Source organism: Lepidochelys kempii, chromosome 1 (assembly GCF_965140285.1).
Source record: "Lepidochelys kempii isolate rLepKem1 chromosome 1, rLepKem1.hap1, whole genome shotgun sequence".
NCBI classification, from domain to species: domain Eukaryota; kingdom Metazoa; phylum Chordata; order Testudines; family Cheloniidae; genus Lepidochelys; species Lepidochelys kempii.
Genome location: NC_136380.1, coordinates 230541097 through 230566506, shown reverse-complemented (window position 1 = coordinate 230566506; position 25410 = coordinate 230541097). Strand labels below are relative to the sequence as shown.

The 25410-nt window shown below is 43.7% G+C and overlaps 1 protein-coding gene across 8 annotated transcripts in view; it reads right to left on the bottom strand.

The window, feature by feature from the left end:
- Positions 1 to 25410, bottom strand: part of PACSIN2 (protein kinase C and casein kinase substrate in neurons 2) — a 130565-nt gene that overhangs the window by 68738 nt on the left and 36417 nt on the right. Inside the window, exon 1 of one of the 8 annotated variants that reach the window (XM_073317063.2) lies at positions 13696 to 13792. The exons of the other annotated variants lie outside the window; for them this stretch is intronic. The gene's annotated coding sequence lies outside the window, so the exon portion shown is untranslated. Of the gene's footprint in view, positions 1 to 13695; positions 13793 to 25410 lie in introns of those variants that run through there. 8 annotated transcript variants of the gene reach the window in all.

Below are 25410 nucleotides of genomic sequence, written 5' to 3'. Positions count from 1 at the left end.
ACAAATGCTTTTGCTAGAAACATTACTAGAGAGAAGCAGACCCTGCTGTCAGAAATCAACAGGGGCAAACTTATGTATTTTGATCACATCAAGCACAGAGATGTAAATAACCTCAAGCAAGTTACCATGGAAAGAGAGGTGGAATGTCATCCTAGTAGGGAATGACCAGGAAAGAGATGGTTAGATGGTGTGCAGCAGCTCACTGGAGGTCAGCTACTGAGTGCTAAAAGCTAGTGACAGGTCAAGGTGGCTTCCAGAAATTCTACTCGGACGTCACCAGTGTTCAGATATGAATAAATGGATTTTTATTTAGTTTTGTCCTGTGAGAACCTGGGAAAGAAAGCAAGCCAGATGACTGTGTGGACTAGACACTGCACCTCCCTCGTTTTCTCTTTTTCCAGTTTGCCCCAGGGATTCTTGCCATCTGGTGTGACAGGAAGAACCTCTTGCTGGAATCCCCTAACTGAAGAGGAAGCAGTCCAATTCCCCGGACCTGACCCTTCTTTTTGCCTGGTACTAAAACCTTTGCATACATCCCCTGAGATGGAGGCTTTGATTGATTCTGCACAATGGGGGACACTGCTAGAGAAAAACTACTATGCCAGATACAGGTCCATGATGCTAAATTTGAAAAATGAACACTCTTCTGAACCCTACAATGAACTGAGGCTGGTGATGACAAAGCCTCTCAGAGGGATCAGGCTCTGGCCCTGAAGGGGAAAGCATACCCTGGGACTGAGTGCTCGAAGGGAAGCCCCAGAGGAAGGGGGCTGTGGACAGACTGAGGCACCCTCTGTCTGAGCTGACAGCAGGTCGTTGAGAAAATCCCTTGGAGAAGGGAACATCTGTGCTCCGTGCTCCTTGACTACTTCTCCTATGTCCCCTTCAGCCCTCTCCCCCCTCAAGCACTTCTAAGGAGTAGGGAGCACGGGCATAAGAACCTGGACCACAGTTGTAGCCACATACACATGCACCACCATGAAAGGGGAGCGTGTCCCATTCTTTAGAGGGGTCATGTTCCAGTTTTTCCCCTGGTTGTTGGCTCTGAAACCTGCTCCAGGATCCAGTGTTCTTGCTGCTCTGGGTCTGTGTTTACTGATCCTAGTTCAAGAGAGGGACCCTACGAAGGTCCTTGCCCCAGCTGCCTCTACTGTGATGTGAAGGGTTCCTGATCACAGAATATGCAGATACCCATGATAGTGAAGCGTGGGGGGACATGCAGAGTTGCATGCCCCCACCCCCCTGGACTGCTCTGTCACATGGTGTGGTCAGCCCAGCCCCCGCTCTGCGGAGCAGCTGAGCCAGAGCAGGGAGAGGCAGAGGTAGGAGCAGAACCACAGCTGGGAGCTGAGGCAGAAGAACAGCTTGGAGCTGCACTGAGGGGCTGCTTTTTTGGGGGAGGGGGGAAGGAGACGGGATGACGACGACTGCCAGAAGACTGGGCAAGACTCAAGCTGTTCTGGGGTTGTCCCCACACCCACCGTTAGCAGGCACAGGCCATCTAACCCATCTAGGCATTCCAAATGGGCTGGAACAAACAGCATACATCTGTGCTTTTCCCCTTTTTCTTCCCCTTCTCTTCTACGCTGCATTTTTGAGTGTGCAGGGGCTGAGAACAATCCCCAATGGAGTCTCGGCAGTAGGCAAGAACCAGAACCTCAACTTCGCAATGTAGGAGAGGACCAGAAACTACAGAAGGCTAATTGTATAAAATGTTTTTGCTCTGCAACAGGAAGTTTGGTAAACAGTCCTGCAGCTACCAGCTACGGAGGCAGAATGAAAACTGGTACACTCTTCAGGGTATCTCGCAATCAGTAACTAAAAAGTCTGGCTCAGCCTACGCAGCTTCATGTAGACAGAGAGCTCACTGGTTAATGGATCTGTGGATCCTGTATACAAAAGTTAAGGATTCATTACTCTATACCAGTGGGAGGCAACCTGTGGCCTGTCAGGGTAATCTGCTGGTGGGCCGCCAGACCGTTTGTTTACATTTGCTTGGCCACCTGCAGCTCCCAGTGGCCAGAGTTCGCTGTTCCCGGCCAATGGGAGCTGCAGGAAGCGGCGCAGGCCTGGCCACAGCTTCCGCGCTGCTCCGTTTGGCTGGGAACAGCGAACCGCAGCCACTGGGAGCTACAGGCAGCCATGGAAATGTAAACAAATGGTCTGGCGGCCTGCCGCGGATTACCCTGATGGGCCGCATCTGGCCCGCGGGCTGCAGGCTGCCCACCACTGCTCTATATTTACTCCAAGCTTCTCGATGCTGTAAAAAAGTTTCTACTGCTCTACGCCTTAACTACCTTTGCCGTTCATAGTTTTCCCAATTAGCAGTAGTATGAAATGGACATGAATCTCATCAGTGTCACTGTTGTCCACAGGGTTCCCAATATCAGCAGCCAAAATGAAACGTGTCATAAGAAGAGCTGATAGCAACACCAACAGTTAAGTTGCCTAAAACTTCCCATTATAAAGACGCTGTTTTAGTTGTTTATAAATGCCAAACTTCAACAATTCAGGCTGAAATGTCTCCTGGTGGGTGTCTGCCTGAAGGCAAAATGTATTTATTTAAACATTTCAGCTGTTTCTCGGAATGAGATTAAGGAAGAATAAGTTTTGCCCATGTTAAAAAATGTCTTACAACTGTTTCGCTGGAAAACTCTAATCTCTCTGATTTGGAGCAGGGACCAGAAACTTGGCAGAGAATTTTGTCTTCTCAGTGAAAATCCATCCAAATTTGGCTAAATTATAGGCCGGGGGGGGGGGTAAGGGGGATTCAGTATGCGCCGTTAGAGGCTTGTTAGAGTTTAGTAGCTAAATTGTCAGAAGATTCTGTGTCTAATGGGCATGCTCCAGCTCAGGAGCTTCTCCTGGCAATGAGGGCCCTCTGTGGCAACAGGAGTAGGAATTAAATGCAGGGATCCCATCTCTCCTGTGCTTTCAATTCTCCCTTGCTGGTATTAACGAGGAGGGAACCTGACTGGAATTCAATGGGATAAGTCAACGGAGGGGGGAGGAACAGGGCAGGGAGATGGCACACAGGCACAAGCTGTTGGGAGTAAATATTAGGAGACAGAGAGAGCATTTGGGGTGGACAGGGCAAGAAAGATCTAACCCACTACAGCACCTGTTCAAAAACCTGGAAATAGAACCAAGATTCCAAGTCTCAACATTCCTTTGCCGTCTAGCAAACAGCTGTGAAACCTACTGACAAATTGTGTCTCATCCCCCTCTTGTTACTAGCCCACAAAGGGTAACAGCCTACTACTGATATCAGTTACCTCTGTAGTTGAAGTTGTAGAGGTCTGTACAATAGATCTAAGGATCCAATACTGCTGACGACTCATGTGGGGAGTTAACATCATTGAAATGATATCTTTAGAGTTAGTTTTATTTTAATTTACATCCAAAAAACAATATTACAAGAACATTAAGATTGCAAAAGTCAAGCACTTAAAAAGTTAGAAAGTGCCAGAATGAAGGCTAGCTGTGCAAATGTAATTCAGACCCCTTGTGCTTATGCATTATGACACAGTCTAATTATACGATCATTGGGGGTTTTTCCCTGCCTCATTCAGTGTCCTGGATGCACAGTGCTCAGGAAATGAACGGGGTTGTATAGTGAATGAAGCTGTTGTCTGTAGGATCCCTGCCTCCTTTGTTGCAATAGCTGGAATGTGTGTAGTGAATAGAGCAGACGATTACAGGAAGAGAAAGGATCCTCTTGTGATTTAAGCACTTGAACGATACCCTGGAGAACTGAATCCTGCCATATAGTTCCTATGTGATGCTGGGAAGTTACAGATGCCAAAATTTTCATAGATGGCCACTAACTATTTGTTGCTTATTTTATGGGTGCCCAACTTTAGACACATGGGTCAGGTTTGAAAATGCTTCTGCAACTTCAAGTGAAGTCAATGAGAGTAGTACAGTGAATGTACAAAGTAGTATAAAAATGCTGAGTGTTGGGGAGAGGGCTCAATTCCGTTTTTAACTTTGCCAGCTGTGGGCCATGTTATACGTTTGGACTCCATATTATTCTCAATACGTACCAGGACAGCCACCAATGTCAGCTGGAGATTTGTACAAAAATCAAGGGTAGACTACAGCCTTTATATAGTAACTGAACTATTAGTTATTTGTTCAGTACCATATTGTCAGTGTCATTCAGTGAGAAAGTATTCCCTTCTACAGTCACCATTTCTGCTCTCTTCCTTTCCCATCCTCCTCTTGTTTCTCTTCCTTGTCTCTGCAAATCTCTTTTCTTTCCTCTGACCTTCACCTCCAACCACCTTCCTATTCATCCACAAAGATGATCAGCGGAAATTGTTGAAACAAATCTGATTCATCACTGATGAAAACAAGTCTACTGAGAAGTAGTTTAATTGTACTAAACTTGGACCATATCCTCTACTTCTATACCACAATTCCATGAAAACAAAACCCTCAGTATTTTGCAGCAGACATCAATTTTGTTTATATTTTAACTGACAAATTATGCCAAGACATTCACTGTAACTTAAATTCAAAAGAGATATCTACATAGTTTTCTGTGCAGTTAGAGCAGGGATGGGCAAACGACAGCCCGCGGGCCATATCTGGCCTGTCAGAACTTTTCATCGAGCTCCCGATGGAGAGCAGGGTTAGGGGCTTGCTCCCAGTGTTCCCTCTAATTTTTCCCACCCAGGTGCGGAATGAATTTTGTTATGTGCACCAATATGGAGGTGATGTGCGACACCTCCATGGAGGGGTATGAGGGCTCCAGCTGGCAGTGCAGGCTTTGGAGTGGGGCCGGAGATGAGGGGCTCAGGGCTGGTGCAGGGGGTGAGGGCTCCAGCTGGGGGTGCAGGCTTTGGGTGGGGGCAGGGATAAGGGGCTCAGGGCTGGGGCAGAGGACTGGGTGCAGAAGGTGAGGGCTCTGGCTGGGGATGAGGTGCTATGGACTAGGGCAGAGGGTTGAGTGCAGGCTCCAGCTAGGGGTGTGAGCTCTGGGGTGGGGCCGGGGATGAGGGGTTCGGGGTGCAGGAGGGTGCTCCAGGGCCACGTTGGGGAGAGAAGCCTCCCCCAGTGCTCTCTTCCCACAGCATCACCTGGGCTGGGGGGAGAGAGGCACCTGTCCTCACCACAGGAGCTCTGGGGCTGAAGGATAGCCACTCCTCCCCTGGGCCAGGCCATGCTGCTCCAGCCACACCTGGGCCTGATCTGATCATGGCTGGGTCTGGGCCACTCCGACCACGCCTGGGCTTGGGCCGTTCCAGCCGCAGCAGGTCCAGGCCGCAGGGTGAGCTGGGGTCAGGGAAGGGGCGTCTCTCCCCCAGCAGGTCTTCAGACAGGTTCCCTAAGCACCTGTGCAGCGCTACATAGGCTGCTGCGCCATTGCACAGCTTACAGGGAAATTAGCTTGCCCAGCTTCGGCGCTCCAGCCAAGGAGCAGGGTCGGGGGCCGCTCCGTGCACACATGTCCCAGCTCCGTACAACTCCTGGAAGCGGCAGCATGTCCCCTGCTCTGGCTCCTATGCGTAGGGGCAGCCAGGGGGCTCTGCACGCTGCCCCTAGCATCGCCCCCCACAGCTCCCATTGGCCACGGGAACCATGGCCAACGGGAACTGCCAGGGCAGTGCCTGCGGACAGGGCAGTGCGCAGAATTTCCTGGCCGTGCCTCCACATAGGAGCCGGAGCGGAGATGTGCTAACTGCTTCCAGGAGCTGCCTGAGGTAAGCACCATCTGGAGTCTGCACCCCTGAGATCCCTCCCCCCCGCACTCCAACCCAACCCTGATCCCCCTCCAAACCCCTCAGTCCCAGCCCGGAGCACCCTCCTGCACCTCAAATCCCTCATCCCCAGCCAGAGCCCTCATCCCCGCCCCTGCACCCCAACCCCCAATTTTGTGAGCAACCCCCGCCATACAATTTCTATACCCAGATGTGGCCCTCAAGCCAAAAAGTTTGCCCACCCCTGAGTTAGAGCTATTTTAGAGCAAACACATCAAGGATTATAGCACTGTAAAGTAGCAAATGAGCTCAATTTTCTCCCTTTACAGTGCAACGGATATTTCTGGCACATGTAAAGAAAAACTCAAATATGCATATTTATGTACAGTTACAATGCTGCTTGAGACAACATCTGACCTAGGTGCAACAATTTTAGGAATATTAGGAGTCAACTAATTTTCCATAAAATATCAACCTACATGGTTGACTGATGGCAACACCCTTTAAAATAACAAATTAATGCAGTGCTGTCTGCAAAGGTCAGACTCATTAGCTGAACCACAACAGAACATGGATTGCTAGTGCAGGGGTTCTCAGGACAAATTACTTGGTGGCCTCAGAGTGCGGCCATCAACTCTCGCTGGTGGCCACTCCGACACTTTCCTAAAATACTTAATTAGCTTCAGGAAAAACAAATAGATATGCACATATACACGTCCAAATCATGGTCATTTATTTACTGCTAGCTAGTATGTCAGTTATGAAAACTGATATTAAACATGCAAGTATCACTTTTCACAGCAGACTTACTCAGCCCTGGCAAGCCTGGGAACAAATTAAGCCCTGGTTGGGGAGTCAGGGAAGGTGGGGGAGGCCAGGGGCGATGGGGATGGATGGGTGCCTGAGGGAGGCAGCTGTGGACCAGAGCCTGAAGCTCAGGGGATGGGACCCAGGGACAGAGCCTGAAGCTGGGTGGCTGAAGCCCGGGGCCTGAGCCCCAAACCCCACAGCCAGAGCCTACCACCCCAGGGCTGAAGCCCAAAGCCTGAGCCCCACCACCCCAAGAAGGTGGGAAACTCACCGGCTGCCTGCTCCTCCAGCGTTGTGCCCCAGGTGTACCCAGAGAGGGGCAGGGCCCGGGCCCAACCCCTGCTGGAGGCCCCAGCAACCAACTCCAAAGCAGTGTATCCAGGACCAACTGCGGGGGAGTGGGAGCTGCACTGCTTTTCCCCTCCACCGCCAAATCACAGCCCAGGAGGCTGCGGCCACAAGAAAAGCCACAGTGGCAGCATTTGAGAAACGCTGTGCTAGTGTCTCTTTCAGGCCAATAAGATATCTGAGAGTAGTTAACACTGCCTTCCCACCATTCCTTTAAGCCAGTGTTTCTCAATGAAGTCCATGTACCAGCACCAGTCCCTGAGATCTCTTTGACACAGTTTAGGAAGGCAGCTAGCCAATCCCTGGTATCAAAAAGGTTGAGAAACACTGCTTTACACAATCTCTGCAGTTAACAAGCAGAATCTGATTCTTCATATGAGGAGACAGCAGTCAGGTAAATATTGGAACTAAAATTAAATTAAAAGGTTGAGACCTAAGTTACTTTTACCATATTATAAAAGGCTGTATTTGTTATGTTTTAAAAGCAGATACATTAACTCCCTGGAGTATGTTTGCTGCCTGGTTCCCTGATCAATAACGCTTCTGGTCAAATCAGCAGTTTTTAGTGAAAGCATTACTCAGATGCCCTCAAGGATTCCACTGCAGAACAATCCATGATGCAAAGTCACTTAACGCTCAATATTGAATAAAGAAAAGGAGTACTTGTGGCACCTTAGAGACTAACCAATTTATTTGAGCATAAGCTTTCGTGAGCTACAGCTCACTTCATCGGAGGCATACTGTGGAAAGTACAGAAGATCTTTTTATACACACAAACCATGAAAAAATGGGTGTTTACCACTACAAAAGGTTTTCTCTCCCCCCACCCCACTCTCCTGCTGGTAATAGCTTATCTAAAGTGATCACTCTCCTTACAATGTGTATGATAATCAAGTTGGGCCATTTCCAGCACAAATCCAGGTTTTCTCCCTACCACCCCCCCCCAAAACCCACTCTCCTGTTGGTAATAGCTTACTACATGAAAGTTGCAATATTACAACAGAAAAACCTGAAAACCAGACTCCAGTGAGAGACTGTTGAATTGGAATTCATTTGCAAATTGGATACAATTAACTTAGGCTTGAATACAGACTGGGAGTGGCTAAGTTATTATGCAAGGTAACCTATTTCCCCTTGTTTTTTCCTTCCCCCCCTCCCCCCAGACGTTTTTGTTAAACCCTGGATTTGTGCTGGAAATGGCCCAACTTGATTATCATCCACATTGTAAGGAGAGTGATCACTTTAGATAAGCTATTACCAGCAGGAGAGTGGGGTGGGGGGAAAGAAAACCTTTTGTAGTGGTAAACGCCCATTTTTTCATGGTTTGTGTGTATAAAAAGATCTTCTGTACTTTCCACAGTATGCCTCCGATGAAGTGAGCTGTAGCTCACGAAAGCTTATGCTCAAATAAATTGGTTAGTCTCTAAGGTATCACAAGTACTCCTTTTCTTTTTGCGAATACAGACTAACACGGCTGTTAGTCTTGATTCAATATTGACAGGTTTCAGAGTATCAAACTACTAAACGAGAAGTGTTCTTGTTTATGGGTATGAAATGTCACTATAGATGCTCTGCAAAATTCCAAAATCTAAATGGTTGGGTTTTTTTGTTTGTTTTAACTTTTTATTTCTATGTATCTCAACACACAAAGGTATCAACCAAGTACTGGGAGAGAGAGAAGTTTTCCCCGTCCCTGCCCTCTGTTCCTCCAAGTTTTCCATCTTTGATTTCTCTATCAAATAGTTTCTAGATATGCAAACATAATTACTAGGAATTTGAGAAGTCTGGTGGAGTGTCTCACCCCTAGAGTCCACTTACTGGCTATGCTGCTCTGAAGAATACCGAATGTTGATGTCTACATACTACACAACGCAGTGGCCAGGAAAAAAGGACAGGTAAAAAGTACAGTTAGTTTACTTTCAGGAACATGTATGTATAGTGTTGGACCAAACAAGCATTCCCATTTTATTTGATTAGTGTATAAAAGTAACATTCCTAGGAAGCTGTTTAAAAATAATTTTAATACATTTGACATTGATGACCCAAATATTTTTTTCATGTTTCATCATCAAGCACAATTTCTAGCATACTTCAATTTAATATAGAACATTTCATGGCTAACCTGATTTAAGGTAGTCCGAGACTAATTTTATCATTACAAAGAAACTTTTCCCAAGTCTTTGGTTCAAAAGTATTTTGAAGTGATTCTATGTTTTTGAAGCCTTTCAAAGGCACAGGAACTGTGCTACAGTCTGTTTGCCAGCTAACGGACAAGAATAGCTTGGCAAAAGCAAGCTACAGTACGTTAAGTGTCACGCAGCAGCCTCTAGAAGCTCTCTAAAGCCTGAACGTTAACAAAAAGCAGTGCTACCCCTAAGAGTTCATTGCCTGAAGTTTCATACTCCAGCATTCACAGTCAAGTCTACATCCTATATGTTAGCTATAACTGCTCCCTTCTAGTTTCAGTTTCTAGAAAAAAGCTTAAATTTTAGAAAAAAGGAACAGAAGAGGAGAAAAAATGTAAAGCGTTACAGGTACAGAAAGTTACAAATGTAGAGTAAAAGTTAAAGTCTCCACTAAGCTGCAATCACAGTAGACTGCACAGACTGCAGAGAGTGAGGCCCAAGACCAATACTGAGTAGGTCTACACTGTAATGTAAACCCAGGGTTATAAGAATTTTAGTTTGCAGACATTGGGTTTGTTAACCTAGGGCTTGAATGTCTACCCTCATTTGTAACCCCAGGTTAGGAATTGTTGAACCCTGGGTCCCAACTTGGTGATCCAGGCTCTACACTGCAATGTGCAGGACTGAGTCCAACCACCCATATCCCAGACTTCCTAGAGCCCTCCCAAAAGGGGCCACACTAGCCCTTTGTTTATGGTGCAGTTTGGGAAAACCTGACTGTCCACCAAACTTGACTATCCAGAGGACAAAAAGTCAGACCCTGGGTTTGTGGGATACTTTTGAAGGACTTCCAGAGCACAAGTCCAGTGTGGCGGCATATACACTGCAAAGCAATAATTCTTGAACCCTGGGTCAGGCTTACCTCAGGCTCAGAACTTCCATCACTGTGCAATTCTTGGGACCCTGGGTCCAAGCCCTGAGTTAGCATGATTTGCGTGTAGACAGAAATGGCGTTACGCTTGATCCAGGGTTTGACCTCTGAGCTTACACTGCAGTATAGACTTACCCACTGCCAGCATCAAGCTAGTCCATGCTCCACACATTTCTAGATACAGGGTTTATGGAAAGACACCTTCTTGAGCCAGAGTAGTAAGAGAAGTTACTATGTGGTGGGTTCAATTCCTGCTGTGGACAACATTTGCTTTTGAATTAAGATGTTCATTATGGTTCACAGAATACAGAAAGGAGTATCAAACCTCCTGGCAAATACAACAGGAGTAGGGTTGCCAACCCTCCCAGTTTCGCCGTGAGTCTCCTGGAATCAGGCCCTATCTCCCAGAGGCTACTGCAGCCAAACCGGGAGATTTTGGGTGCTAAGAGTCTGACAGTGCAGTGGGGCTAAGGCAGGCTTCATGACTGCCTTCGCCGCTCCCGGAAGCGGCCGGCACAATCCCTGCTGCCCCTGGGGAGGACAGGGGGTCTCTACACACTGCCCCGAGCATCGAACTCCGCAGCTCCCATTGGCCAGGAATTGCGGCCAATGGGAGCTGTGGGGGCAGCGCCTGCAGGCAGGGGCAGCACACAGAGCTCCCTGCTCCCCTGCAGGAGCTGCTACCAGAGGGATGTGCCATGCACTTTTGGGAGCCACCCATGGTAAGCGCAGCCCCCCTCACCCTCTTCTGCAATCCAACCCCCTCACCCCAGCCCAGAGCCACACCCAAACTCCCTCCCAGAGCCCGCACCCTGCACCCCCTCCTGCACCCACTGCACCCCAACCACCTCCCCAGGCTCAGCCCGGAACCACCTCTTATACTCCGAACCCCTCGGCCCCACCCCCTAGCCCAGAGTCCGCACCCGCTCCTGCACCTCAACCCGCTGCCCAGTAGAAGTCAGTGAGGGTGAGGGAGAGCGAGGGACAGGCTGGAGTGAGTGGAGACAGTGCCTCGCAGAAGGAGCAGGGTTTGGGGAAGGGGCATGAAAGGGGTGGGGCAAGGGTGTTTGGGTTTGTCCAATTAGACAGTTGGAAACCCTAAACAGAAATAACAGGATGAAGTCAGAGGGAATTAGGAGACAACCAGGTCTCCCATCTTGACAGCAACTCTCTTCTGCTGCTATAAAAGAGAAACCATGAAAATAAACAGCCAATCTGTTGGGTAATTAGGTCCAAAATATTAAGTTTCTGTTTTGTTTATATTTAAGTTTTTAAATTAAGGCTTTTTACAAGACTCCCTGCAATGTAATTTTTAAATTTCAAAATGACCATTTTGATTTAAAAAACACTAATATTGCACCTAATGCAAAAGAGCTAGAAAGAAAAGTAAACAAACATTTTTGACCAACCTGAGTGAAATGTAAATAAGTGAAACAGACATCCTAAATAATGAATAGTAATTTGAAATTGTAGTTATTTCTCCATTTCAGTAATCTGAAACATAGGCAACAAGAAAGTTTAAAGCTATTTCCAACTTGTCTTTACCTTTTGTGAAGAGAGTTGGGAATATTTCAGATTATATAATTTTTATAGTCATTCAGCAATATAATTGTGTGTAAAATCAAGAGCATTTTAAATGGACAAAACTTTTGCTAAATAATGATGGTAATTAGAGCTGATTAGTTTCTCCTTTTCCTCTTGTACTCTCACCACCCCAAAAAAACCTGAACACTCACCAGAACACCAGTTATTTCATCCTATATTAAATCTTCACAGAATACCTGCATTTTCCATTCTGGCAGTCAAATGAAAGAGTGGGATGTGTTCACGCAGTATCCAAAGAATTAAGCATTTATATGAATACAGTGTGTGCGTGAGCACAAGCACATGTATAATTAGAAAAGAAAGAATGGACTATTGTCAGTTTAGATGACATACCCATATACTTTCATTTGAGCAATACCCCTCTGACATCTGAAATTTGCTATGAAAATTAGATGTCTATCCCAGACAAGGATTAAAATATTCAAATTACAAGACTGAAAAATTGTACAGAACGTTGCAGTATTGTAGCTCTTTCAAAGATGATCTGCACAGAATTAAACTTTCTTTTATTAAAAAATCCTGGAGGCCTTCTTTAAAAGTTTTGGGATTTTCTAACTGCTTATTTACTTTAGAAATAACAGGTATATCATAACTGTCCTTCCTTGTTTTTGCTGAAGAACTACTGAGAGGTCTCAGGAACAATTTGAGTTTTAGTATCTTAATTGAAGGAGCAGAAGTGTTGAATCTTTAGTGAAGGCTCCTTTTCTTTAAACTATTAGTTGTTGAAGCTAAACATGTTTAAAGAAAGTTCAGTCTGATGAATAATCCCTTCCCATTTCAATTGCCCAACTTTCACTCCCTTGGCTCTTGTGATATTACCCATTTCACTGCTTCTCCTGTCAAAGTCTTCCAACCTGACTGACCTTAATTTCTAACATAAAAAACCAAGCAGAGCTCTTGTGATTGAAACCTTTCAGGCCACATTTATGTCATAAAGCAGCAAAAAGGGGCACAAGACTATTTCTTCCCCCCCACCCAATCAGGTTACCTTTGAAAAGCATGTAATTGTCAGCAATTCTTTCAAGCAACTTGGTATTGAAAGAAATTAAATCAATTTGGTGTCCCGAACATTAACATTCAACTTCTCTGTAGCAGAGTCATTTTAAACAGTGCATATGGAAACTATTATTGAAAATTTGCAAAGTATAAATAATTCTACTATATCTTAAAACTATTAATTTCCAGAAGTATAGAAACCTGGAGTGTATCACTGTGTAATCTTTGTCCCATATCACCGGCTATAAATTAAAGCATGACACTGAGAAATAGCTACACAGTTGATTTAATTGGGATAATTGAAAGGACAGTAAGTTACACAGATGCCCACATATGAAACCTCCTCATAGCAAAAATCTTACTTCAATATAAGTCTACTTACACCAACTTTTATGTAGGCTAAATATTAAAAACTGTTTTCTCAGTGCTTTACTTCCATCTTTCTATGTAGGAAACTCACATTTGAAAGTAGTATTATGGTTTGCACAACAGCCAATGGTATTTGGAAGCATGACGAAGTTATGCTGTTAGCCCCTAAATGGTTGCGTTTTTGGTTTGTTTTTGTTAGGCAGGGAGTGGGGATAAGTAGTAAAGATGGTAGAATAAGAAGGGGACATGCATTTTGTGTATTCCCTAGCAGAAAGGCATGAAACACCATTTACAGCAATCTTGGCAAAGTAACTACTTCTCTAGCTGCAAGAAGAATGACATGAATACACCAAGATTCTATGATTATAGATGGAAACTGGAAAATCGTAATAAAGGTATTGCCCCAGAGATGAAAACTCTTTCAAGATAAGCTGTCATGCAAGGTACTCTGGAATCTGACAGAGCATATATCTGTAAAGTACTTACAAAAATAGAAACAATGCTAAGCAAAAGCATAAATCCACAAATAATATGATCACCATACTGATAAAGTGAAAGAATGTTTCCATGGATTTTAGCTAATACCCTACCCTCTCTTAATAAGGTAGGGTATCATTTTACCAAACTCATTCAGTATTTTTTTCACGCTGCTAGCTAAATATCAGTTCAGCCAAAATAATTTCAAACTATTTGTACAAAGCAGCTGAAACCTGTTCTGAAAAAAATTAAAGCTGTTTAACAATTCATTAAACATGCAGTTTGCATAAGGTCTACCTTAATAAAATGTACACCGTAAGTAACTCACATTTTTCTTTCAGACGCCAAGTTCAGTTGCATAACTTCACAGACCAGCTTCAGTACCTGTCTTTTCCCTACACAGCTCTGTATGACCTCCAGTTCCACAAGCAGAATCTCTCAGAGCTCATTTCATCATTTCCTGTTGGCTGCTGAAATCCTTGTAGCTCAAACTAAGGTCATTCCTTCACATTGCAGTGCTCTCACAGATCTCAGGTTTTTCCACAACCATTCCTGATATTTATGTACCGCAGTAATATGTCGGGACTGCCTTTCCTACATACTATAATAAATCTGAATGTTCAAAATGTAAATCTTTCATTCAAAGTATGAATTCACTGAAGACATTTTTAAGTATATGATTAGCCTAGTGAAGAGTTAAAGGAGAAAGTGGAGTTGTTTTTTTTTCTTTCTTTTACTATACCAGTGAAATTGAAACTGTTGTGGTACCAATTTCCACAAATACACATGCACACCCCTAGTTAAGAGTTAGCTATGACGTTTCTATTTTTACAGACTTAAAAAGCTGGATTACTGTGTTTCAGGAAGAGTATGGGGGGGGTTATAATCACTAATATAATGCTGACATGGAACAGAAGTAGGATAAAGGTAACCAATTTCAAGAAAACTAAATTGTTTCACTTTAAAGTGCAACGAGAGCTTTTGCTTTTTTTTTTTTTTTTTTAAAGTATAACCATTCAGATAAGTGATTTTTCGTTTAGATTAATTTTATCCCTGAAACCATCCCTAGCAGAAATTTCTTTTCTGTTACTATTAGCGAGGACTGACTGGCATGACATGCCTACAACAGAAGGCTCTGCTTGAAATAACGTAGGTAAACCTAAAAATGAAGAAAGATGAGTAGGTGGGGAAATAATAAGAAATCTGGTCCTCACAGCAACAGAGCAAACTGGAGGAAGTAGGGAGAGAAAGGCAGACACAGACCTTCCTATGTAGTGTGTCATTGGGATTTTTTTCTGAAGGTTAGGACAGGGAATAGAGGTTGTGTCCTCTTCCCATATTTTCTAAGTCCCAGGTTACACTAGAAAAGGCTTCTAGTATAGTTATACTTGCAAAACCTTTTCCTAGTGTAGGCACAGCTTATACCAGCCAAAACAGTTCGGTTATACTGGTTTGCTGAGTGAAATAAGCTATATTGGCATAAGCACTTTTTTGATGATATAACTGCACCCATATATTAGGACTTTTGCTAATACAGAAATGTCATTAAAAGTCACATTCCTAACCAACCTTACTATACTGGCAAAAGATTTAAGTGTAGACCGGCCTAAACACATCTAAATAGGTGTTGAGACTGAGCCCAAGAGAAGAAATTGCAGCTGTCACTGATAGATACCCTTCTGGGACACAAAAGGTCTAACCCTCAAAGATAATGACTGCATAAACCATCAAGGTACACCCACTCTTCAGACACCACACCCATCTCCCAAAAGATATTAAAAGTGCAGTCTAATAGTTATCTTTGTGCTATCAAGCTAATGACTATTTATCATTTAGTACTATTTAGTTACTTTATGCAACTGGAAAGTATTCATTTCCAACCACAATGGTTCAAAAAGATCAGACCTTAAAACAATCACTTCTACCTCTATCCAGCAGAACTTTTTTTGGCAATGGTGCAGAACTTACTGACTCCAGAGCTCAGAGGAATGTAGTTTTCAGTACTATCCGCATGAAAGACACACCTGGCCTTTCTAATTCTTGTTTCATTTAACAAAACAGTGATCTGTTCCTTTTAAATGCATGAACAATGGAGCTTTTTATTCAAACTCTTTCCAAATCAAAATTTGAAAGGTTGAAGCAGGTACTTTAGAATTACAAGAAAACAGAAAATTATTCAGATCTGAGACTAAAAATATTTAAGGACATTCTAGTGCTTAAAATAGATAAGAAAATTATATTTTTAATTAAGTTAACTTTAACCTTTAAGCTAAACACACCAAATTGTTCTTTAGAATCATAGAATATCAGGGTTGGAAGGGACCTCAGGAGGTCATCTAGTCCAACCCTCTGCTCAAAGCAGGACCGGTCCCCAACTAAATCATCCCAGCCAGGGCTTTGTCAAGACTGACCTTAAAAACTTCTAGGGAAGGAGATTCCACCACCTCCCTAGGTAACACATTCCAGTGTTTCACCACCCTCCTAGTGAAAAAGATTTTCCTAATATCCAACCTAAATCTCCCCCACTGCAACTTGAGACCATTACTCCTTGTTCTGTCATCTGCTACCACTGAGAACAGTCTAGAGCCATCCTCTTTGGAACCCCCTTTCAGGTAGTTGAAAGCAGCTATCAAATCCCCCCTCACTCTTCTCTTCCGCAGACTAAACATCCCCAGTTCCCTCAGCCTCTCCTCATAAGTCATGTGTTCCAGTCCCCTAATCTTTTTTGTTGCCCTCCACTGGACTCTTTTCAATTTTTCCACATCCTTCTTGTAGTGTGGGGCCCAAAACTGGACACAGTATTCCAGATGAGGCCTCACCAATGTCAAATAGAGGGGAACAATCACGTCCCTCGATCTGCTAGCAATGCCCCTACTTATACATCTCAAAATGCCATTGGCCTTCCTGGCAACAAGGGCTCACTGTTGACTCATATCCAACTTCTCGTCCACTGTAACCCCTAGGTCCTTTTCTGCAGAACTGTGGCCGAGCCATTCGGTCCCTAGTCTGTAGCGGTGCATCGGATTCTTCCATCCTAAGTGCAGGACTCTGCACTTGTCCTTGTTGAACCTCATCAGATTTCTTTTGGCCCAATCCTCCAATTTGTCTTGGTCCCTCTGTATCCTATCCCTACCCTCCAGCGTATCTACCACTCCTCCCAGTTTAGTGTCATCCGCAAACTTGCTGAGGGTGCAATCCACACCAACCTCCAGATCATTTATGAAGATATTGAACAAAACCGGCCAGGGGACCGACCCCTGGGGCACTCCACTTGATACCAGCTGCCAACTAGACATGGAGCCATTGATCACTACCCGTTGAGCCCGACAATCTAGCCAGCTTTCTATTCACCTTGTAGTCCATTCATCCTGCCCATAATTCTTTGACAGTGTCAAAAGCTTTGCTAAAGTCAAGGAACAACATGTCCACTGCTTTCCCTTCGTCCACAGAGCCAGTTATCTCGTCATAAAAGGCGATTAGATTAGTCAGGCATGACTTGCCCTTGGTGAATCCATGCTGACTGTTCCTGATCACTTCCCTCTCCTCTAAGTGCTTCAGAATGGATTCCTTGAGGACCTGCTCCATGATTTTTCCAGGGACTGAGGTGAGGCTGACTGGCCTGTCGTTCCCAGGATCCTCCTCCTTCCCTTTTTTAAAGATGGGCACTACATTAGCCTTTTTCCAGTCATCTGGGACCTCCCCCGATCGTCATGAGTTTTCAAAGATAATGGCGGATGTGATTGCAGAGCCATTGGCCAACTCCTTTAGTGCTCTCGGATGCAAAGCATCCGGCCCCAGGGACTTGTTACCGTCCAGCTTTTCTAAATAGTCCCAAACCACTTCTTTCTCCACAGAGGGCTGGTCACCACCTCCCCATGCTGTGCCGCCCAGTGCAGTAGTCTGGGAGCTGACCTTGTTCGTGAAGGCAGAGGCAAAAAAAGCATTGCGTACATTAGCTTTTTTCCACATCCTCTGTCACTAGGTTGCCTCCCTCATTCAGTAAGGGGCCCACACGTTCCTTGACTTTCTTTCTTTTGCTAACATACCTGAAGAAACCCTTCTTGTTACTCTTAACATCTCTTGCTAGCTGCAACTCCAGGTGTGATTTGGCCTTCCTGATTTCACTCCTGCAAGCCCGAGCAATATGACAGGATGAGTATAAATATAGATAGTTTACCTTTTGAATCTTATTCACTGCAGATAAAGACAAAGACAAGACAGAGCTTGAAAAGAGACTGCTGAGTGTTGGATCATGTTTGAACTCTGTTCCAATGCTATTCCAACTTAAACCATGGTCCAGATTAGGCCTCCTCATTCACTTTTAATTTTAAGCCCAGCAATTCTCAAAACTGTGGGTCGGGACCCCAAAGTGCCAGAACCAGCATTAGACTTGCTGTGGCCAGGTGGGCTGAAGCAAAAGCCCAAGGTCTTCAGCCTGGGTCATGTAGTAATTTCAGGGGGGTCGCGGTGCACGGAAGTTTGAGAACTACTGTTCTAGCCAATTTCACTTTCAGATTCTCACACTGCAGCATGAGGTTGCCAACACTGTAAGGGGATATTGATTGCTACATGCATTTACAGGGAATTTAAGCATTTATATTTGTGCTGATTTAAACTGAAGACTTCACTGATATTTTTAAATTTTCATGTATTTAGGGTTTTTTTTAAATAAAAAAAATTACTGCATTACTAAATCATAGGTCTGAAAATATCCCTTTAAATACTAATGTCATTAACAAATTCAAAATCTTACAAGTAGTTTAACTAGCAAGTTGAAAGTTTATTCAGGCTTTCTTAAGCCAGTCGCCTTAGCACCAAAGTAGTAAACTAAAATTTTCACAGTGTACAAAAAGGTGTTGCCTTTAGAAACATGGAGTGAGCGGGGGACGAGGCCTCACAGAAGGGCAGGGGTGTTTGCTTTTGTGTGATTAGAAAGTTGGCAACCCTAACTATAGCTTTAATTAAATTAACGTACTAATATGCATTGTTGTAATCCCTACAGTCACCCACCCTCAGAGGAAAAAACGAGACTTACAATTTGAGAAGAAATCAGACACAGAATTACCAGTCCAGGATACAGTGATCTATCTGAGAGTTCACTTTATTTTACCACAGGCCTCTTGTTCTTTTTTGCTTTACTGATTCTGTAGTCAAACAGCAACACGCTGTGCACTATTAACATCAATAATTTATTTGTGTTCCGATGCAACAGGCAACTCAAAGCGGCAGTTACAGTTTGTTTTAATTTCAATTTAAAGTATACTTAGTGAACCACTGGAAAAAAGGTAAATTAAAGGAAAGACGAATGATTTCTGCACCTTCAGGAACAAAGCCATTTTAGAATTAAAAAGATATCAAACTTGAACCTCAAAAGAGGTAATTCAAATCCAACTCCTATAACTAATCAATTAAACCAGACCTACATATTGTTTCCTCCAGCCTTTAATGCAGCCAAGGGAAGAAAAGTTCTCCCTGGGACTGCAGGTTTATATTATACAGTTACTCCAATATTATAATAGGAATTGTCAGACAACCTTAACAGACAGTGCTACCAGCCCCTCCTACAATTATTCAGGTTTTTCTCCTATATTTGTAGAAAAAGTTTGTTAAATTTGAGCTTATATATAAATATATATTATAGTGTATAATATATATTTATGTTATACACTATGTTCTGATGGTGAAGCACTCAACTAGCCTTCATGTACAATCAGCCTTCAGTCTACACCACTTCCTTGCCCTCATTTTTACATGTATGTAAAATAAATCATCTTTTTAAGAGTTCTAAGGCCAAAGCAGCTGAGAGTTTAAAGCTACAATCTGGAGATCCAATAAGAAGACATGGATAATTGGAGTTATTTTTTCAGAATGGCTGACTCTCTATGCCATCCTGCCATGGAAGAAATACTGTGCCAAGGAAAATCTTGATTTCAAGATTTTATTACTTATTGATAATGCACCGGCTCATCCAATCAACCTGGACGACCTGTGCAAAAAAGTCAAAGTTGTCTTTCTGCCACCTAACACCACATCACTCACCCAACCCAGAGACCAAGGAGCCATCGCTGCATTTAGGGCATATTACTTATGCCGTACTTTCAACCAGCTCATCAGAGCCATCAATGGGGAAGGCAAGCCTACGATTCGGCAATTTTGGTGTGACTACAATATCCTCAAGTGCATCGATAACATCAGCAAGTCCTGGGCTGAAGTTACTCAGGCATGCATGAATGGTGTGTGGCGGAAGTTGTGGCCTGAATGTGCCAATGACTTAAAAAGGATTTTAAAATGATGTCCCTGCTATGAAGAAAGAGATCCTTGGCTTGGCCAAGAAAGTAGGTTTTGATGAGCTGGAAGAAGCAGACATTACACAACTTCTGCAATCACACAGAGAAGAGCTAACCAATGAAGATCTGATACAACTAGAGGTGATGAAAGCAATGGAAGAAGAAGGCCAAGAAGTAAAAGAAGAACCAACCCATCAAAACTTGACTGCCAAATGCCTTTCCAAATGATTGAAGCTGGCTTGCAAATCCTTAATGATTACAATCCTGACATGGAACCCAGCTCCAAAGTGATTAGGGGAGTTGGTCATGTAATGAATTGTTATAAAGCAATTTACCACGAAAAAAAAGAAAGCAAAACAATCGCAAGATGTGTTTTTCCGAATTGGGAAAGTTCAGCAAGAACAGCAAGAGGAGCAGCTGCATGATCCACATTCTTCCACCCTTTGACTCTACCACCTCAGCCAAGCTTCACAATCATCATTGCTGAGTACAGTATTAAATTGTTTGTTTAAAATTCTTTTAAAAACTTATACTGTATATGTATATAATGTCTTCTGTCTGGCGAAAAAGATTTCCCTGAAACCTAACTCCCCCATTTACATTAATTCTTATGGGGAAATTGGATTCGCTTAACATCGGTTCACTTAAAGTCGCATTTTTCAAGAACATAACTACAATGTTAAGTGAGGAGTTTGTATACATCTTGGCTCTGCCTCTTCTGGTTCGTGGGACTTCCAGGATGGAATGCTGAGGTCCAAAGTCACATGGGGCAATAAGGCAGCTCAAAAAAGTTGGGGTCCCAGGTACCACTGTTCCCTGAACTGGGATCTGGGAGGGGAATGGCCTCTGGGAGCACTGCTACAGTGGGAAGGAGTTACTGTTGTTCCCAGCAGCTTGTATTGTCCAGGGGCTGCATAATATGGCTGGGGGCTGGTGTGCAATAGGACCTTGCCTATTGCCTTAATAGTAACATGCACTGCAACAGGGCATATTGGTTTTGTATTGCCTCCAGGAGTTACCTCTGAATCTCTTTTTCCATACTATCTTTGGCCATGGCAGTGCCCTTTCCTGACAACTAACATGCTGTCCTTCACCACAGCAACGATCTCCCTGGAAAGCTCCTTATCAGATTCCCCTTGATCCTCAGATACTACCTCCACCTCTACACATTTTTTGCAGGTTTTTTGGGCTATGTAATCATGTCCATGAACACTTCATTGCAAATTTTCCATTTTCTCCCTCTCAGGTTTCACAGCTGCTCCTCCATTAATAAGGGTGTGTACTTTCAGGTTTGGCCAGTGCAGGTGCAGAGGTATTAAAAAAATGACAAGTCGTTATTGTTCATATTCCAGAGAGAGTATAGGATTATTTTTTTACATGCATTTCTTGCTTTACCTCTCTGAGATTTTTCCCACTCTTGGGGGAACCTTGGAGATGTTAAGTGGTATGTGCACAGCGAGTTTTTTCTGTGCAGTCTCTGTTGCATATCTTTGCCATTGTGTCTTGGAGGCTAGGTGGGATTGGGAATTACGTTTCCAGTCTGGGAACAGGGTTGGGAATTATGTTCTCAGTCTGGCTTTGCTGCCCCTTAGAGATCGTTATACGGTGTTGGAGGGTTTATTGGAGTTACTCTGGGGTTGAGCTAGATAGTAATCCTCTCTACATCCCCTTTAGGATGACATTACACTGAGAAGATGAGTGGGAGGCAGAGAATGGCCTTATACAAAAAGGCAAAGGGCAGACCAGCAAGATACACTGAAGTTATGCACCAAGATGTTCCCCCCTACCCCAGGAGTGCTGCAGGAGTGAAGGGGAGTCATAAGGTACACTGGTGGGGATGGCCATGCAGCTATTCCTCAATCTCCAATAAAAACTGAGCAACTTCTCAACCTTATAATTGTCTTTATTTCCCCTGCAGACATGTTGAAAGTGCAGAGAAAAATATATAGGGCTCTGCAATGATGGCCTGAAGCATTCACTGTTACGCATCCGTAAGAATGTATGTTACAGGGCTCAATAAAATCTGCTGCCTTTGGCAGCACTTCAGTGTACTGCCCCCTTCCCTCCTCCCCCCCACCCCCCCCAAAATGCTGCTGAAATTTGGCCCAGCTGCCCCATCATGACAGAGGAGTAGCTGGGACAAATCTGAGTGAGTTGCACCGCAACCTGGTGCACAGGGTTGCCATGCCACTCAAATATGGCCTGCCCACCCAAGATACTTCCTCAGAAATCTGCCACCCTAGGCAGCTTCTTAGCTTGTCTACATCTAGAGCACCCTCTGCACAGGGCATTTACAGGGGAGATACTCTGCAGCTTTACAGGCATGCAACATTGATGTCTACCTCACATAAATGAGAAAACTAATCAAAAACTTTTTTCCCTGTAACCGCAGCTCAATAAACTTTTGCATTTCACTCAAAAACATGTCTTCCTTATTTGAATACGACATGGGAGAGGGTCGAGCAGTGGCTGTCCACCATTTTGAGTCAGCAAACAGCAGCGGTAGTGTTCGCTGAGCAGAACAGCTGAGGGAAGGGGAAAGAAAAATAGTACATGGGCATGTGGTTTACACAGTGTGGGGCTGAAAATGGTAGCTATTGGTGGCTTTAGCAAAAGATGGGGGCAGATTGCCCAATCAGATTAGCCACCATTTTGAAAGGTAAATGAAGGGGTGAATGTTTCCTCCATCAGCCCATGCTGTCCAGAGACCTTGGAGTCGGAAAGACTTCTAGCTCACATCTGCCTACAACGGCTGTGGCCTTGGGGCTCCCAGAACAGAAGCTAGCATGGCTGTACAGCATAATAAATTAAAACTTAAGAAGAAACTTTAAAAATATTAAACTTACATGCTGTGGTCCCCTTCATAGGATCAGTCTCCTCAGTCCCAGTCTGGGTTGCTGCCTGGGACTCAGGGTTGGTTGCTGCAGGGCAGAATTGGGCCTATGTTCTCCTGGCTCACATCAGGGTCCTGAGTCCTAAACAGATCTTAGCTTTCCAGAGAGATCTCTTCACTGGCCTCCTTGTGCCCATCCCCCACATGAGACTTGTTGGCCATCCTGGGAGAGGGTGGGTGCAAAGAGTAGAAAGGAGGGGGTGGAGCACCAACCAGCAAGCTGCACAAGCTGCCTAGGTTGGGTGGTGGTTTAGTTGTATAAAATCCTGTCCAGCTCCTCAAAAAATGGACAGGTTACATATCCCCGGACAGATTTTTTTCTTTTTAATTTTTTTCATTATAATGTAGGAGCTCCTGAGCTGTTTAGTCTCTATCTGACACTGTTCAATGCCTGGATCATGGCCACTCAAAGACATCTGCCTAGCTGGCTGGCCACAAGAGCTTCCCACACTGATGCTTTCCCCCGGATGGGAATTAGATCCAGGGTCTCAGCGTGGCTCCAAGCATCTGCTCAGGGCATGTTGTAGGGCATCTGGAGTTTGTCACAGCTATTGAGACAAAACGGAATCCAGAAGCAAATGGACAAAATCTGGCTGTAACCAGCTTATAAACGGGAGAGGGACATCCAAATCAACTTGGCCCCAGAACCACGCTGGACACACAAATAAAAAGACACGTCAGTAATAGTTGACTGCAAAGTAGTATGAGATAGACCTTGGCAGATTGCCAGAGTAGTGGCAGCATTGTATGCACAGGTACAAACCAGACTACCTTGCTTCGCAGCAAAGTCAGTTCACTTGAAAAGCAGACTCCAGAGTTCACAATAAATGCAGAGCTAGTGTACTGCAATGAGCTGCATCATGTGTATGCAAGTGTTCTCAAACCAAATTAACTCAACTCAATTCCATGTAGACAAGCCATAAAACTAGTTAACATTTAGGACTTAACTTGAGTCCAGATTTATACCTAAAATACCTGTATAATTGTCCATCAAATGTGATACAAGCTCCCACCATCTATTTTACAAGTGCTCATGAACTGTTTCAATAACACCATAAAAAGTACTACATTTAACATTTTGAAGTGCACAGAAAATATGCGCCTTGGGATATTTGTTTCAAAAGTAAATTTTGATTTCTGAAAGAACAGTGGCCCTATCACTAATGCAGAGTAACTGAATAAGATCTGCGATGGCCATAAAAAGGGTATATTATACTGCTTAAAAAATTAAACAGTTCATTTTAATGTTAGCGTAGTAACTCAGTTCTCTCTCACTAAATTCCAAATACTTAAAAAACTTAAATTAACGAAAAGGACTTGTCAAGCTAACAGCATTCAGATCTTAAGACAACAGTTTAATGTTCATGCCTTTGGACATTTATATTTCATTGTACGGGGGGGGAGAGGAGGGAAAATAACCGCCCTTCCTTTCCCAATCACTGCCACAGGGCATTGGAACATACGGTATGCTATGTAGCTGTAAATCAAACTTACTTTTTCATACCTGCCCCTGCAATCGTACGTTACAAAAAACTCAGCAACAATGATATACACTACAGTTTCAAACAACTGGGGTCGAACTGTATTGCGTGCTTGATGGACCAGTAAGATTTGGGAAAAGATGGACCAGTAAGATTTGTGCTTTTCTAACAGTAGTTACTCCACCAGATCAAGGAAAAGAAGTGATGGGCTCTGAAAGCCTAAGAATAATGGCTGTGACTCAGGACATTCAAAATGGAGGAAATCTTCCAAACTTGACAGGAAAAATTCCTTTCCCTTCACCACCAGAAAAAGTTTATGGCCTATTCAATTTTTCATTTTATATTAAATGAAATTAGTATAACTTCTGCTAATACTGTCAAAAGAGGGGTTGTTGTCAGGGTGGAAAGCCTTGATTTAAACCATCAACTTTTCCATTTGTACTTCAGTCATTTTATATACGGAGAGGTGCACTCTCATTGGTTAATATAACCATTAAAACATGTTGATTTACAACTAAAAAGAGAGCCTTCACCCTAGATTTTGTACATCTTTTTGCTACCTGGGAGAGTACTCTATAAACTACATATATTTGTTTAATTATATAGCTTAATATTTTCAGATTCTTATTAATTGTACTTTTTAGTATGTTGGAAAATGGTAAATGATATACTGCTTACTTAACTAGATAATTAACTGTTTGCTCATGTTCTATGTCAAGCTGCATTAGTATAGTAACTGCAATTTAAACACACAAAACAACATAAATTTTACAGGTTTTGTTTTTTTAAACAAAACAACCTTAAATGTTTTGGATACAAACTTCAGGTGTTCTTCCATGAGCTGCAGGGTAAGTGCAAGTCTACACTTAAAATGCTGCATCAGCACAGCTGCACTGATACAGCTGTGCTGCTATAGCACTTTAATGAAGTTGCTCTAAGCCGAAGGGAGAGAGCTCTCCTGTCAGCATAGTTAATATTTATGAAGAGGTGGTAGCTATGTCAGCGGGAGACGCTATGCCACTGACATAGCGCCATTCTTCACGCCCCGAACAACTTAGTTATACCAATATGGGTCTGTAGTACGGACCAGACCTAAGTTTTCACAGCTGGTGGAGTCATAAATGTTCATAATTTGAGAACTGAGCCAATCAGAACTCAGGCAGGGAGACATTATAAAATGGGAGTAAGACCACCCAGGTGGGCTCAGTGTATGATCCTGATGAGATACATGATATTGTCTCTTGGAGTCAGAGGCTGGGTCCCAGTGCCTGTGATAACTTTGCCAGTCTCTTGCACCCAGTAGCACACCTCTGGGTTCCTCACAGAATCAAGTCCTAAATACAATACATGACCTATTGTGCTATATTTATAAAGGTTCACTT